The 13605-nt window shown below is 45.4% G+C and overlaps 7 non-coding genes across 7 annotated transcripts; all 7 read right to left on the bottom strand.

The window, feature by feature from the left end:
• Window positions 1–23: 23 nt before the first annotated feature.
• Window positions 24–106, bottom strand: TRNAL-CAG (transfer RNA leucine (anticodon CAG)). Its single transcript has one exon. It is a non-coding gene; the product is annotated as a tRNA-Leu (tRNA).
• A 1834-nt stretch (window positions 107–1940) lies between these two features.
• TRNAL-CAG (transfer RNA leucine (anticodon CAG)) lies at window positions 1941–2023 on the bottom strand. The gene has a single exon. It is a non-coding gene; the product is annotated as a tRNA-Leu (tRNA).
• Window positions 2024–5170: 3147 nt separating this feature from the next.
• TRNAL-CAG (transfer RNA leucine (anticodon CAG)) lies at window positions 5171–5253 on the bottom strand. Its single transcript has one exon. It is a non-coding gene; the product is annotated as a tRNA-Leu (tRNA).
• Window positions 5254–7217: 1964 nt separating this feature from the next.
• On the bottom strand, window positions 7218–7300 carry TRNAL-CAG (transfer RNA leucine (anticodon CAG)). Its single transcript has one exon. It is a non-coding gene; the product is annotated as a tRNA-Leu (tRNA).
• A 1861-nt stretch (window positions 7301–9161) lies between these two features.
• TRNAL-CAG (transfer RNA leucine (anticodon CAG)) lies at window positions 9162–9244 on the bottom strand. Its single transcript has one exon. It is a non-coding gene; the product is annotated as a tRNA-Leu (tRNA).
• A 2692-nt stretch (window positions 9245–11936) lies between these two features.
• TRNAL-CAG (transfer RNA leucine (anticodon CAG)) lies at window positions 11937–12019 on the bottom strand. The gene has a single exon. It is a non-coding gene; the product is annotated as a tRNA-Leu (tRNA).
• An 883-nt stretch (window positions 12020–12902) lies between these two features.
• On the bottom strand, window positions 12903–12985 carry TRNAL-CAG (transfer RNA leucine (anticodon CAG)). Its single transcript has one exon. It is a non-coding gene; the product is annotated as a tRNA-Leu (tRNA).
• Between the last annotated feature and the right edge of the window lie 620 nt (window positions 12986–13605).

Here is a 13605-nt window from a genome sequence, read left to right as displayed (position 1 = left end):
TAATATTTAAGGAAAAGCTAGCCTGTCAGAAGTGGGATTCGAACCCACGCCTCCAGAGGAGACTGCGACCTGAACGCAGCGCCTTAGACAGCTCGGCCATCCTGACTCTCATGTGGCAGTATGCTTTGGTGCTTCGTGGTGATACTAGACATCATGGTAAGCGTTAAGCATAAAATTGAGGCACTTGTCAACATCTGCAAGTCTGCACTTGCGCAGAACAGAGCAACTTTGCCGCTCCTCACACAGACCCCCGCTGGAATCCCAATCCGTGACGCGTAAGAGCAAACACTTGGCTGTCATGGGGTGGGATTTGAACCCACGCCTCCAGGAAAGATCATGCAGCTATCCTCAAATACGCAGGTGTGAAAAAAAAATGCAAAGCGCAAAGAAAAAATGGTGACATTAAGAGTCCAATTCTTGGGATGAAGTATAAAGACTGGATCAGTTTGTCACTTACTGGTGGTGATCTTCCACGATCTGATTGAGTATTTCGCATTCAAAGGTTGAACGGAGGAAAGCTTGAAGGACTTTTTCTACCTTTCTTCAAGTTGCTGGTTTAGAAGCAGGATTTTGACATCAGCCTAGTATGTGTATAAATGTTTCTTCAGATATATCCTATCAGAACCCTGAAAAAGAAACCTGAGTGGTTTCCAAAGCTTGCAGCAACATCAATTGACCATTCAAAGGAATCTTATCTGCAAGGTTAATTAGCTTCTCTCCCCGAGAACAAGCATATTATGTTCTACTGGCTAACGGGGTTCCAATGTTCCTTTTGAGCATCAGCCTAGAAGTTAGGCACCAGTGAGAATGAAACTCACACCCCGTGGTTTAACCAGACCAGTGGCCTATGAAGCAGGAAGAAAAGGGATTGGCGTGGTGTTTTTTTCCCCTTTCTGATGGAGCGTTTCTTGTTCCTCAAACTGCTTTCAAAGTTGACTTCGGGAGCCCTGAGAAAAATGGCCTTGCTTAATATTTAAGGAAAAGCTAGCCTCCTTTCTGATGGAGGGTTTCTTGTTCCTCAAACTGCTTTCAAAGTTGACTTCGGGGGGACTTCGAGCCCTGAGAAAAATGGCCTTGCTTAATATTTAAGGAAAAGCTAGCCTGTCAGAACCCACGCCTCCAGAGGAGACTGCGACCTGAACGCAGCGCCTTAGACCGCTCGGCCATCCTGACTCTCATGTGGCAGTATGCTTTGGCGCTTCGTGGTGATACTAGACATCATGGTAAGCGTTAAGCATAAAATTGAGGCACTTGTCAACATCTGCAAGTCTGCACTTGCGCAGAACAGAGCAACTTTGCCGCTCCTCACACAGACCCCCGCTGGAATCCCAATCCATGATGCGTAAGAGCAAACACGGAGGAAAGCTTGAAGGACTTTTTCTACCTTTCTTCAAGTTGCTGGTTTAGAAGCAGGATTTTGACATCAGCCTAGTATGTGTATAAATGTTTCTTCAGATATATCCTATCAGAACCCTGAAAAAGAAACCTGAGTGGTTTCCAAAGCTTGCAGCAACATCAATTGACCATTCAAAGGAATCTTATCTGCAAGGTTAATTAGCTTCTCTCCCCGAGAACAAGCATATTATGTTCTACTGGCTAACGGGGTTCCAATGTTCCTTTTGAGCATCAGCCTAGAAGTTAGGCACCAGTGAGAATGAAACTCACACCCCGTGGTTTAACCAGACCAGTGGCCTATGAAGCAGGAAGAAAAGGGATTGGCGTGGTGTTTTTTTCCCCTTTCTGATGGAGGGTTTCTTGTTCCTCAAACTGCTTTCAAAGTTGACTTCGGGAGCCCTGAGAAAAATGGCCTTGCTTAATATTTAAGGAAAAGCTAGCCTCCTTTCTGATGGAGGGTTTCTTGTTCCTCAAACTGCTTTCAAAGTTGACTTCGGGAGCCCTGAGAAAAATGGCCTTGCTTAATATTTAAGGAAAAGCTAGCCTGTCAGAAGTGGGATTCGAACCCACGCCTCCAGAGGAGACTGCGACCTGAACGCAGCGCCTTAGACAGCTCGGCCATCCTGACTCTCATGTGGCAGTATGCTTTGGTGCTTCGTGGTGATACTAGACATCATGGTAAGCGTTAAGCATAAAATTGAGGCACTTGTCAACATCTGCAAGTCTGCACTTGCGCAGAACAGAGCAACTTTGCCGCTCCTCACACAGACCCCCGCTGGAATCCCAATCCGTGACGCGTAAGAGCAAACACTTGGCTGTCATGGGGTGGGATTTGAACCCACGCCTCCAGGAAAGATCATGCAGCTATCCTCAAATACGCAGGTGTGAAAAAAAAATGCAAAGCGCAAAGAAAAAATGGTGACATTAAGAGTCCAATTCTTGGGATGAAGTATAAAGACTGGATCAGTTTGTCACTTACTGGTGGTGATCTTCCACGATCTGATTGAGTATTTCGCATTCAAAGGTTGAACGGAGGAAAGCTTGAAGGACTTTTTCTACCTTTCTTCAAGTTGCTGGTTTAGAAGCAGGATTTTGACATCAGCCTAGTATGTGTATAAATGTTTCTTCAGATATATCCTATCAGAACCCTGAAAAAGAAACCTGAGTGGTTTCCAAAGCTTGCAGCAACATCAATTGACCATTCAAAGGAATCTTATCTGCAAGGTTAATTAGCTTCTCTCCCCGAGAACAAGCATATTATGTTCTACTGGCTAACGGGGTTCCAATGTTCCTTTTGAGCATCAGCCTAGAAGTTAGGCACCAGTGAGAATGAAACTCACACCCCGTGGTTTAACCAGACCAGTGGCCTATGAAGCAGGAAGAAAAGGGATTGGCGTGGTGTTTTTTTCCCCTTTCTGATGGAGGGTTTCTTGTTCCTCAAACTGCTTTCAAAGTTGACTTCGGGAGCCCTGAGAAAAATGGCCTTGCTTAATATTTAAGGAAAAGCTAGCCTCCTTTCTGATGGAGGGTTTCTTGTTCCTCAAACTGCTTTCAAAGTTGACTTCGGGAGCCCTGAGAAAAATGGCCTTGCTTAATATTTAAGGAAAAGCTAGCCTGTCAGAAGTGGGATTCGAACCCACGCCTCCAGAGGAGACTGCGACCTGAACGCAGCGCCTTAGACCGCTCGGCCCTCCATCAGAATCCTGACTCTCATGTGGCAGTATGCTTTGGCGCTTCGTGGTGATACTAGACATCATGGTAAGCGTTAAGCATAAAATTGAGGCACTTGTCAACATCTGCAAGTCTGCACTTGCGCAGAACAGAGCAACTTTGCCGCTCCTCACACAGACCCCCGCTGGAATCCCAATCCGTGACGCGTAAGAGCAAACACTTGGCTGTCATGGGGTGGGATTTGAACCCACGCCTCCAGGAAAGATCATGCAGCTATCCTCAAATACGCAGGTGTGAAAAAAAAATGCAAAGCGCAAAGAAAAAATGGTGACATTAAGAGTCCAATTCTTGGGATGAAGTATAAAGACTGGATCAGTTTGTCACTTACTGGTGGTGATCTTCCACGATCTGATTGAGTATTTCGCATTCAAAGGTTGAACGGAGGAAAGCTTGAAGGACTTTTTCTACCTTTCTTCAAGTTGCTGGTTTAGAAGCAGGATTTTGACATCAGCCTAGTATGTGTATAAATGTTTCTTCAGATATATCCTATCAGAACCCTGAAAAAGAAACCTGAGTGGTTTCCAAAGCTTGCAGCAACATCAATTGACCATTCAAAGGAATCTTATCTGCAAGGTTAATTAGCTTCTCTCCCCGAGAACAAGCATATTATGTTCTACTGGCTAACGGGGTTCCAATGTTCCTTTTGAGCATCAGCCTAGAAGTTAGGCACCAGTGAGAATGAAACTCACACCCCGTGGTTTAACCAGACCAGTGGCCTATGAAGCAGGAAGAAAAGGGATTGGCGTGGTGTTTTTTTCCCCTTTCTGATGGAGGGTTTCTTGTTCCTCAAACTGCTTTCAAAGTTGACTTCGGGAGCCCTGAGAAAAATGGCCTTGCTTAATATTTAAGGAAAAGCTAGCCTCCTTTCTGATGGAGGGTTTCTTGTTCCTCAAACTGCTTTCAAAGTTGACTTCGGGAGCCCTGAGAAAAATGGCCTTGCTTAATATTTAAGGAAAAGCTAGCCTGTCAGAAGTGGGATTCGAACCCACGCCTCCAGAGGAGACTGCGACCTGAACGCAGCGCCTTAGACCGCTCGGCCCTCCATCAGAATCCTGACTCTCATGTGGCAGTATGCTTTGGCGCTTCGTGGTGATACTAGACATCATGGTAAGCGTTAAGCATAAAATTGAGGCACTTGTCAACATCTGCAAGTCTGTACTTGCGCAGAACAGAGCAACTTTGCCGCTCCTCACACAGACCCCCGCTGGAATCCCAATCCGTGACGCGTAAGAGCAAACACTTGGCTGTCATGGGGTGGGATTTGAACCCACGCCTCCAGGAAAGATCATGCAGCTATCCTCAAATACGCAGGTGTGAAAAAAAAATGCAAAGCGCAAAGAAAAAATGGTGACATTAAGAGTCCAATTCTTGGGATGAAGTATAAAGACTGGATCAGTTTGTCACTTACTGGTGGTGATCTTCCACGATCTGATTGAGTATTTCGCATTCAAAGGTTGAACGGAGGAAAGCTTGAAGGACTTTTTCTACCTTTCTTCAAGTTGCTGGTTTAGAAGCAGGATTTTGACATCAGCCTAGTATGTGTATAAATGTTTCTTCAGATATATCCTATCAGAACCCTGAAAAAGAAACCTGAGTGGTTTCCAAAGCTTGCAGCAACATCAATTGACCATTCAAAGGAATCTTATCTGCAAGGTTAATTAGCTTCTCTCCCCGAGAACAAGCATATTATGTTCTACTGGCTAACGGGGTTCCAATGTTCCTTTTGAGCATCAGCCTAGAAGTTAGGCACCAGTGAGAATGAAACTCACACCCCGTGGTTTAACCAGACCAGTGGCCTATGAAGCAGGAAGAAAAGGGATTGGCGTGGTGTTTTTTTCCCCTTTCTGATGGAGGGTTTCTTGTTCCTCAAACTGCTTTCAAAGTTGACTTCGGGAGCCCTGAGAAAAATGGCCTTGCTTAATATTTAAGGAAAAGCTAGCCTCCTTTCTGATGGAGGGTTTCTTGTTCCTCAAACTGCTTTCAAAGTTGACTTCGGGAGCCCTGAGAAAAATGGCCTTGCTTAATATTTAAGGAAAAGCTAGCCTGTCAGAAGTGGGATTCGAACCCACGCCTCCAGAGGAGACTGCGACCTGAACGCAGCGCCTTAGACCGCTCGGCCATCCTGACTCTCATGTGGCAGTATGCTTTGGCGCTTCGTGGTGATACTAGACATCATGGTAAGCGTTAAGCATAAAATTGAGGCACTTGTCAACATCTGCAAGTCTGCACTTGCGCAGAACAGAGCAACTTTGCCGCTCCTCACACAGACCCCCGCTGGAATCCCAATCCGTGACGCGTAAGAGCAAACACTTGGCTGTCATGGGGTGGGATTTGAACCCACGCCTCCAGGAAAGATCATGCAGCTATCCTCAAATACGCAGGTGTGAAAAAAAAATGCAAAGCGCAAAGAAAAAATGGTGACATTAAGAGTCCAATTCTTGGGATGAAGTATAAAGACTGGATCAGTTTGTCACTTACTGGTGGTGATCTTCCACGATCTGATTGAGTATTTCGCATTCAAAGGTTGAACGGAGGAAAGCTTGAAGGACTTTTTCTACCTTTCTTCAAGTTGCTGGTTTAGAAGCAGGATTTTGACATCAGCCTAGTATGTGTATAAATGTTTCTTCAGATATATCCTATCAGAACCCTGAAAAAGAAACCTGAGTGGTTTCCAAAGCTTGCAGCAACATCAATTGACCATTCAAAGGAATCTTATCTGCAAGGTTAATTAGCTTCTCTCCCCGAGAACAAGCATATTATGTTCTACTGGCTAACGGGGTTCCAATGTTCCTTTTGAGCATCAGCCTAGAAGTTAGGCACCAGTGAGAATGAAACTCACACCCCGTGGTTTAACCAGACCAGTGGCCTATGAAGCAGGAAGAAAAGGGATTGGCGTGGTGTTTTTTTCCCCTTTCTGATGGAGGGTTTCTTGTTCCTCAAACTGCTTTCAAAGTTGACTTCGGGAGCCCTGAGAAAAATGGCCTTGCTTAATATTTAAGGAAAAGCTAGCCTGTCAGAAGTGGGATTCGAACCCACGCCTCCAGAGGAGACTGCGACCTGAACGCAGCGCCTTAGACCGCTCGGCAGTCCATCAGAATCCTGACTCTCATGTGGCAGTATGCTTTGGCGCTTCGTGGTGATACTAGACATCATGGTAAGCGTTAAGCATAAAATTGAGGCACTTGTCAACATCTGCAAGTCTGCACTTGCGCAGAACAGAGCAACTTTGCCGCTCCTCACACAGACCCCCGCTGGAATCCCAATCCGTGACGCGTAAGAGCAAACACTTGGCTGTCATGGGGTGGGATTTGAACCCACGCCTCCAGGAAAGATCATGCAGCTATCCTCAAATACGCAGGTGTGAAAAAAAAATGCAAAGCGCAAAGAAAAAATGGTGACATTAAGAGTCCAATTCTTGGGATGAAGTATAAAGACTGGATCAGTTTGTCACTTACTGGTGGTGATCTTCCACGATCTGATTGAGTATTTCGCATTCAAAGGTTGAACGGAGGAAAGCTTGAAGGACTTTTTCTACCTTTCTTCAAGTTGCTGGTTTAGAAGCAGGATTTTGACATCAGCCTAGTATGTGTATAAATGTTTCTTCAGATATATCCTATCAGAACCCTGAAAAAGAAACCTGAGTGGTTTCCAAAGCTTGCAGCAACATCAATTGACCATTCAAAGGAATCTTATCTGCAAGGTTAATTAGCTTCTCTCCCCGAGAACAAGCATATTATGTTCTACTGGCTAACGGGGTTCCAATGTTCCTTTTGAGCATCAGCCTAGAAGTTAGGCACCAGTGAGAATGAAACTCACACCCCGTGGTTTAACCAGACCAGTGGCCTATGAAGCAGGAAGAAAAGGGATTGGCGTGGTGTTTTTTTCCCCTTTCTGATGGAGGGTTTCTTGTTCCTCAAACTGCTTTCAAAGTTGACTTCGGGAGCCCTGAGAAAAATGGCCTTGCTTAATATTTAAGGAAAAGCTAGCCTCCTTTCTGATGGAGGGTTTCTTGTTCCTCAAACTGCTTTCAAAGTTGACTTCGGGAGCCCTGAGAAAAATGGCCTTGCTTAATATTTAAGGAAAAGCTAGCCTGTCAGAAGTGGGATTCGAACCCACGCCTCCAGAGGAGACTGCGACCTGAACGCAGCGCCTTAGACCGCTCGGCCATCCTGACTCTCATGTGGCAGTATGCTTTGGCGCTTCGTGGTGATACTAGACATCATGGTAAGCGTTAAGCATAAAATTGAGGCACTTGTCAACATCTGCAAGTCTGCACTTGCGCAGAACAGAGCAACTTTGCCGCTCCTCACACAGACCCCCGCTGGAATCCCAATCCGTGACGCGTAAGAGCAAACACTTGGCTGTCATGGGGTGGGATTTGAACCCACGCCTCCAGGAAAGATCATGCAGCTATCCTCAAATACGCAGGTGTGAAAAAAAAATGCAAAGCGCAAAGAAAAAATGGTGACATTAAGAGTCCAATTCTTGGGATGAAGTATAAAGACTGGATCAGTTTGTCACTTACTGGTGGTGATCTTCCACGATCTGATTGAGTATTTCGCATTCAAAGGTTGAACGGAGGAAAGCTTGAAGGACTTTTTCTACCTTTCTTCAAGTTGCTGGTTTAGAAGCAGGATTTTGACATCAGCCTAGTATGTGTATAAATGTTTCTTCAGATATATCCTATCAGAACCCTGAAAAAGAAACCTGAGTGGTTTCCAAAGCTTGCAGCAACATCAATTGACCATTCAAAGGAATCTTATCTGCAAGGTTAATTAGCTTCTCTCCCCGAGAACAAGCATATTATGTTCTACTGGCTAACGGGGTTCCAATGTTCCTTTTGAGCATCAGCCTAGAAGTTAGGCACCAGTGAGAATGAAACTCACACCCCGTGGTTTAACCAGACCAGTGGCCTATGAAGCAGGAAGAAAAGGGATTGGCGTGGTGTTTTTTTCCCCTTTCTGATGGAGGGTTTCTTGTTCCTCAAACTGCTTTCAAAGTTGACTTCGGGAGCCCTGAGAAAAATGGCCTTGCTTAATATTTAAGGAAAAGCTAGCCTGTCAGAAGTGGGATTCGAACCCACGCCTCCAGAGGAGACTGCGACCTGAACGCAGCGCCTTAGACCGCTCGGCAGTCCATCAGAATCCTGACTCTCATGTGGCAGTATGCTTTGGCGCTTCGTGGTGATACTAGACATCATGGTAAGCGTTAAGCATAAAATTGAGGCACTTGTCAACATCTGCAAGTCTGCACTTGCGCAGAACAGAGCAACTTTGCCGCTCCTCACACAGACCCCCGCTGGAATCCCAATCCGTGACGCGTAAGAGCAAACACTTGGCTGTCATGGGGTGGGATTTGAACCCACGCCTCCAGGAAAGATCATGCAGCTATCCTCAAATACGCAGGTGTGAAAAAAAAATGCAAAGCGCAAAGAAAAAATGGTGACATTAAGAGTCCAATTCTTGGGATGAAGTATAAAGACTGGATCAGTTTGTCACTTACTGGTGGTGATCTTCCACGATCTGATTGAGTATTTCGCATTCAAAGGTTGAACGGAGGAAAGCTTGAAGGACTTTTTCTACCTTTCTTCAAGTTGCTGGTTTAGAAGCAGGATTTTGACATCAGCCTAGTATGTGTATAAATGTTTCTTCAGATATATCCTATCAGAACCCTGAAAAAGAAACCTGAGTGGTTTCCAAAGCTTGCAGCAACATCAATTGACCATTCAAAGGAATCTTATCTGCAAGGTTAATTAGCTTCTCTCCCCGAGAACAAGCATATTATGTTCTACTGGCTAACGGGGTTCCAATGTTCCTTTTGAGCATCAGCCTAGAAGTTAGGCACCAGTGAGAATGAAACTCACACCCCGTGGTTTAACCAGACCAGTGGCCTATGAAGCAGGAAGAAAAGGGATTGGCGTGGTGTTTTTTTCCCCTTTCTGATGGAGCGTTTCTTGTTCCTCAAACTGCTTTCAAAGTTGACTTCGGGAGCCCTGAGAAAAATGGCCTTGCTTAATATTTAAGGAAAACCCAGCCTGTCAGAAGTGGGATTCGAACCCACGCCTCCAGAGGAGACTGCGACCTGAACGCAGCGCCTTAGACCGCTCGGCCATCCTGACTCTCATGTGGCAGTATGCTTTGGCACTTTGTGGTGATACTAGACATCATGGTAAGCGTTAAGCATAAAATTGAGGCACTTGTCAACATCTGCAAGTCTGCACTTGCGCAGAACAGAGCAACTTTGCCGCTCCTCACACAGACCCCCGCTGGAATCCCAATCCGTGACGCGTAAGAGCAAACACTTGGCTGTCATGGGGTGGGATTTGAACCCACGCCTCCAGGAAAGATCATGCAGCTATCCTCAAATACGCAGGTGTGAAAAAAAATGCAAAGCGCAAAGAAAAAATGGTGACATTAAGAGTCCAATTCTTGGGATGAAGTATAAAGACTGGATCAGTTTGTCACTTACTGGTGGTGATCTTCCACGATCTGATTGAGTATTTCGCATTCAAAGGTTGAACGGAGGAAAGCTTGAAGGACTTTTTCTACCTTTCTTCAAGTTGCTGGTTTAGAAGCAGGATTTTGACATCAGCCTAGTATGTGTATAAATGTTTCTTCAGATATATCCTATCAGAACCCTGAAAAAGAAACCTGAGTGGTTTCCAAAGCTTGCAGCAACATCAATTGACCATTCAAAGGAATCTTATCTGCAAGGTTAATTAGCTTCTCTCCCCGAGAACAAGCATATTATGTTCTACTGGCTAACGGGGTTCCAATGTTCCTTTTGAGCATCAGCCTAGAAGTTAGGCACCAGTGAGAATGAAACTCACACCCCGTGGTTTAACCAGACCAGTGGCCTATGAAGCAGGAAGAAAAGGGATTGGCGTGGTGTTTTTTTCCCCTTTCTGATGGAGCGTTTCTTGTTCCTCAAACTGCTTTCAAAGTTGACTTCGGGAGCCCTGAGAAAAATGGCCTTGCTTAATATTTAAGGAAAAGCTAGCCTCCTTTCTGATGGAGGGTTTCTTGTTCCTCAAACTGCTTTCAAAGTTGACTTCGGGGGGACTTCGAGCCCTGAGAAAAATGGCCTTGCTTAATATTTAAGGAAAAGCTAGCCTGTCAGAAACCACGCCTCCAGAGGAGACTGCGACCTGAACGCAGCGCCTTAGACCGCTCGGCCATCCTGACTCTCATGTGGCAGTATGCTTTGGCGCTTCGTGGTGATACTAGACATCATGGTAAGCGTTAAGCATAAAATTGAGGCACTTGTCAACATCTGCAAGTCTGCACTTGCGCAGAACAGAGCAACTTTGCCGCTCCTCACACAGACCCCCGCTGGAATCCCAATCCATGATGCGTAAGAGCAAACACGGAGGAAAGCTTGAAGGACTTTTTCTACCTTTCTTCAAGTTGCTGGTTTAGAAGCAGGATTTTGACATCAGCCTAGTATGTGTATAAATGTTTCTTCAGATATATCCTATCAGAACCCTGAAAAAGAAACCTGAGTGGTTTCCAAAGCTTGCAGCAACATCAATTGACCATTCAAAGGAATCTTATCTGCAAGGTTAATTAGCTTCTCTCCCCGAGAACAAGCATATTATGTTCTACTGGCTAACGGGGTTCCAATGTTCCTTTTGAGCATCAGCCTAGAAGTTAGGCACCAGTGAGAATGAAACTCACACCCCGTGGTTTAACCAGACCAGTGGCCTATGAAGCAGGAAGAAAAGGGATTGGCGTGGTGTTTTTTTCCCCTTTCTGATGGAGGGTTTCTTGTTCCTCAAACTGCTTTCAAAGTTGACTTCGGGAGCCCTGAGAAAAATGGCCTTGCTTAATATTTAAGGAAAAGCTAGCCTCCTTTCTGATGGAGGGTTTCTTGTTCCTCAAACTGCTTTCAAAGTTGACTTCGGGGGGACTTCGAGCCCTGAGAAAAATGGCCGAGCTTAATATTTAAGGAAAAGCTAGCCTGTCAGAAGTGGGATTCGAACCCACGCCTCCAGAGGAGACTGCGCAGCGCCTTAGACCGCTCGGCCATCCTGACTCCCATGTGGCAGTATGCTTTGGCGCTTCGTGGTGATACCAGACATCATGGTAAGCGTTAAGCATAAAATTGAGGCACTTGTCCACATCTGCAAGTCTGCACTTGCGCAGAACAGAGCAACTTTGCCGCTCCTCAAACAGACCCCCGCTGGAATCCCAATCCATGATGCGTAAGAGCAAACACGGAGGAAAGCTTGAAGGACTTTTTCTACCTTTCTTCAAGTTGCTGGTTTAGAAGCAGGATTTTGACATCAGCCTAGTATGTGTATAAATGTTTCTTCAGATATATCCTATCAGAACCCTGAAAAAGAAACCTGAGTGGTTTCCAAAGCTTGCAGCAACATCAATTGACCATTCAAAGGAATCTTATCTGCAAGGTTAATTAGCTTCTCTCCCCGAGAACAAGCATATTATGTTCTACTGGCTAACGGGGTTCCAATGTTCCTTTTGAGCATCAGCCTAGAAGTTAGGCACCAGTGAGAATGAAACTCACACCCCGTGGTTTAACCAGACCAGTGGCCTATGAAGCAGGAAGAAAAGGGATTGGCGTGGTGTTTTTTTCCCCTTTCTGATGGAGCGTTTCTTGTTCCTCAAACTGCTTTCAAAGTTGACTTCGGGAGCCCTGAGAAAAATGGCCTTGCTTAATATTTAAGGAAAAGCTAGCCTCCTTTCTGATGGAGGGTTTCTTGTTCCTCAAACTGCTTTCAAAGTTGACTTCGGGGGGACTTCGAGCCCTGAGAAAAATGGCCTTGCTTAATATTTAAGGAAAAGCTAGCCTGTCAGAAGTGGGATTCGAACCCACGCCTCCAGAGGAGACTGCGACCTGAACGCAGCGCCTTAGACCGCTCGGCCATCCTGACTCCCATGTGGCAGTATGCTTTGGCGCTTCGTGGTGATACTAGACATCATGGTAAGCGTTAAGCATAAAATTGAGGCACTTGTCAACATCTGCAAGTCTGCACTTGCGCAGAACAGAGCAACTTTGCCGCTCCTCACACAGACCCCCGCTGGAATCCCAATCCGTGACGCGTAAGAGCAAACACTTGGCTGTCATGGGGTGGGATTTGAACCCACGCCTCCAGGAAAGATCATGCAGCTATCCTCAAATACGCAGGTGTGAAAAAAAATGCAAAGCGCAAAGAAAAAATGGTGACATTAAGAGTCCAATTCTTGGGATGAAGTATAAAGACTGGATCAGTTTGTCACTTACTGGTGGTGATCTTCCACGATCTGATTGAGTATTTCGCATTCAAAGGTTGAACGGAGGAAAGCTTGAAGGACTTTTTCTACCTTTCTTCAAGTTGCTGGTTTAGAAGCAGGATTTTGACATCAGCCTAGTATGTGTATAAATGTTTCTTCAGATATATCCTATCAGAACCCTGAAAAAGAAACCTGAGTGGTTTCCAAAGCTTGCAGCAACATCAATTGACCATTCAAAGGAATCTTATCTGCAAGGTTAATTAGCTTCTCTCCCCGAGAACAAGCATATTATGTTCTACTGGCTAACGGGGTTCCAATGTTCCTTTTGAGCATCAGCCTAGAAGTTAGGCACCAGTGAGAATGAAACTCACACCCCGTGGTTTAACCAGACCAGTGGCCTATGAAGCAGGAAGAAAAGGGATTGGCGTGGTGTTTTTTTCCCCTTTCTGATGGAGCGTTTCTTGTTCCTCAAACTGCTTTCAAAGTTGACTTCGGGAGCCCTGAGAAAAATGGCCTTGCTTAATATTTAAGGAAAACCCAGCCTGTCAGAAGTGGGATTCGAACCCACGCCTCCAGAGGAGACTGCGACCTGAACGCAGCGCCTTAGACCGCTCGGCCATCCTGACTCTCATGTGGCAGTATGCTTTGGCGCTTCGTGGTGATACTAGACATCATGGTAAGCGTTAAGCATAAAATTGAGGCACTTGTCAACATCTGCAAGTCTGCACTTGCGCAGAACAGAGCAACTTTGCCGCTCCTCACACAGACCCCCGCTGGAATCCCAATCCGTGACGCGTAAGAGCAAACACTTGGCTGTCATGGGGTGGGATTTGAACCCACGCCTCCAGGAAAGATCATGCAGCTATCCTCAAATACGCAGGTGTGAAAAAAAATGCAAAGCGCAAAGAAAAAATGGTGACATTAAGAGTCCAATTCTTGGGATGAAGTATAAAGACTGGATCAGTTTGTCACTTACTGGTGGTGATCTTCCACGATCTGATTGAGTATTTCGCATTCAAAGGTTGAACGGAGGAAAGCTTGAAGGACTTTTTCTACCTTTCTTCAAGTTGCTGGTTTAGAAGCAGGATTTTGACATCAGCCTAGTATGTGTATAAATGTTTCTTCAGATATATCCTATCAGAACCCTGAAAAAGAAACCTGAGTGGTTTCCAAAGCTTGCAGCAACATCAATTGACCATTCAAAGGAATCTTATCTGCAAGGTTAATTAGCTTCTCTCCCCGAGAA

Source organism: Eleutherodactylus coqui, chromosome 7 (genome assembly GCF_035609145.1).
Source record: "Eleutherodactylus coqui strain aEleCoq1 chromosome 7, aEleCoq1.hap1, whole genome shotgun sequence".
Lineage (NCBI taxonomy): Eukaryota > Metazoa > Chordata > Amphibia > Anura > Eleutherodactylidae > Eleutherodactylus > Eleutherodactylus coqui.
The sequence above is the reverse complement of the archived record's forward strand: the minus strand, read 5'-3'. Positions and strand labels throughout refer to the sequence as shown.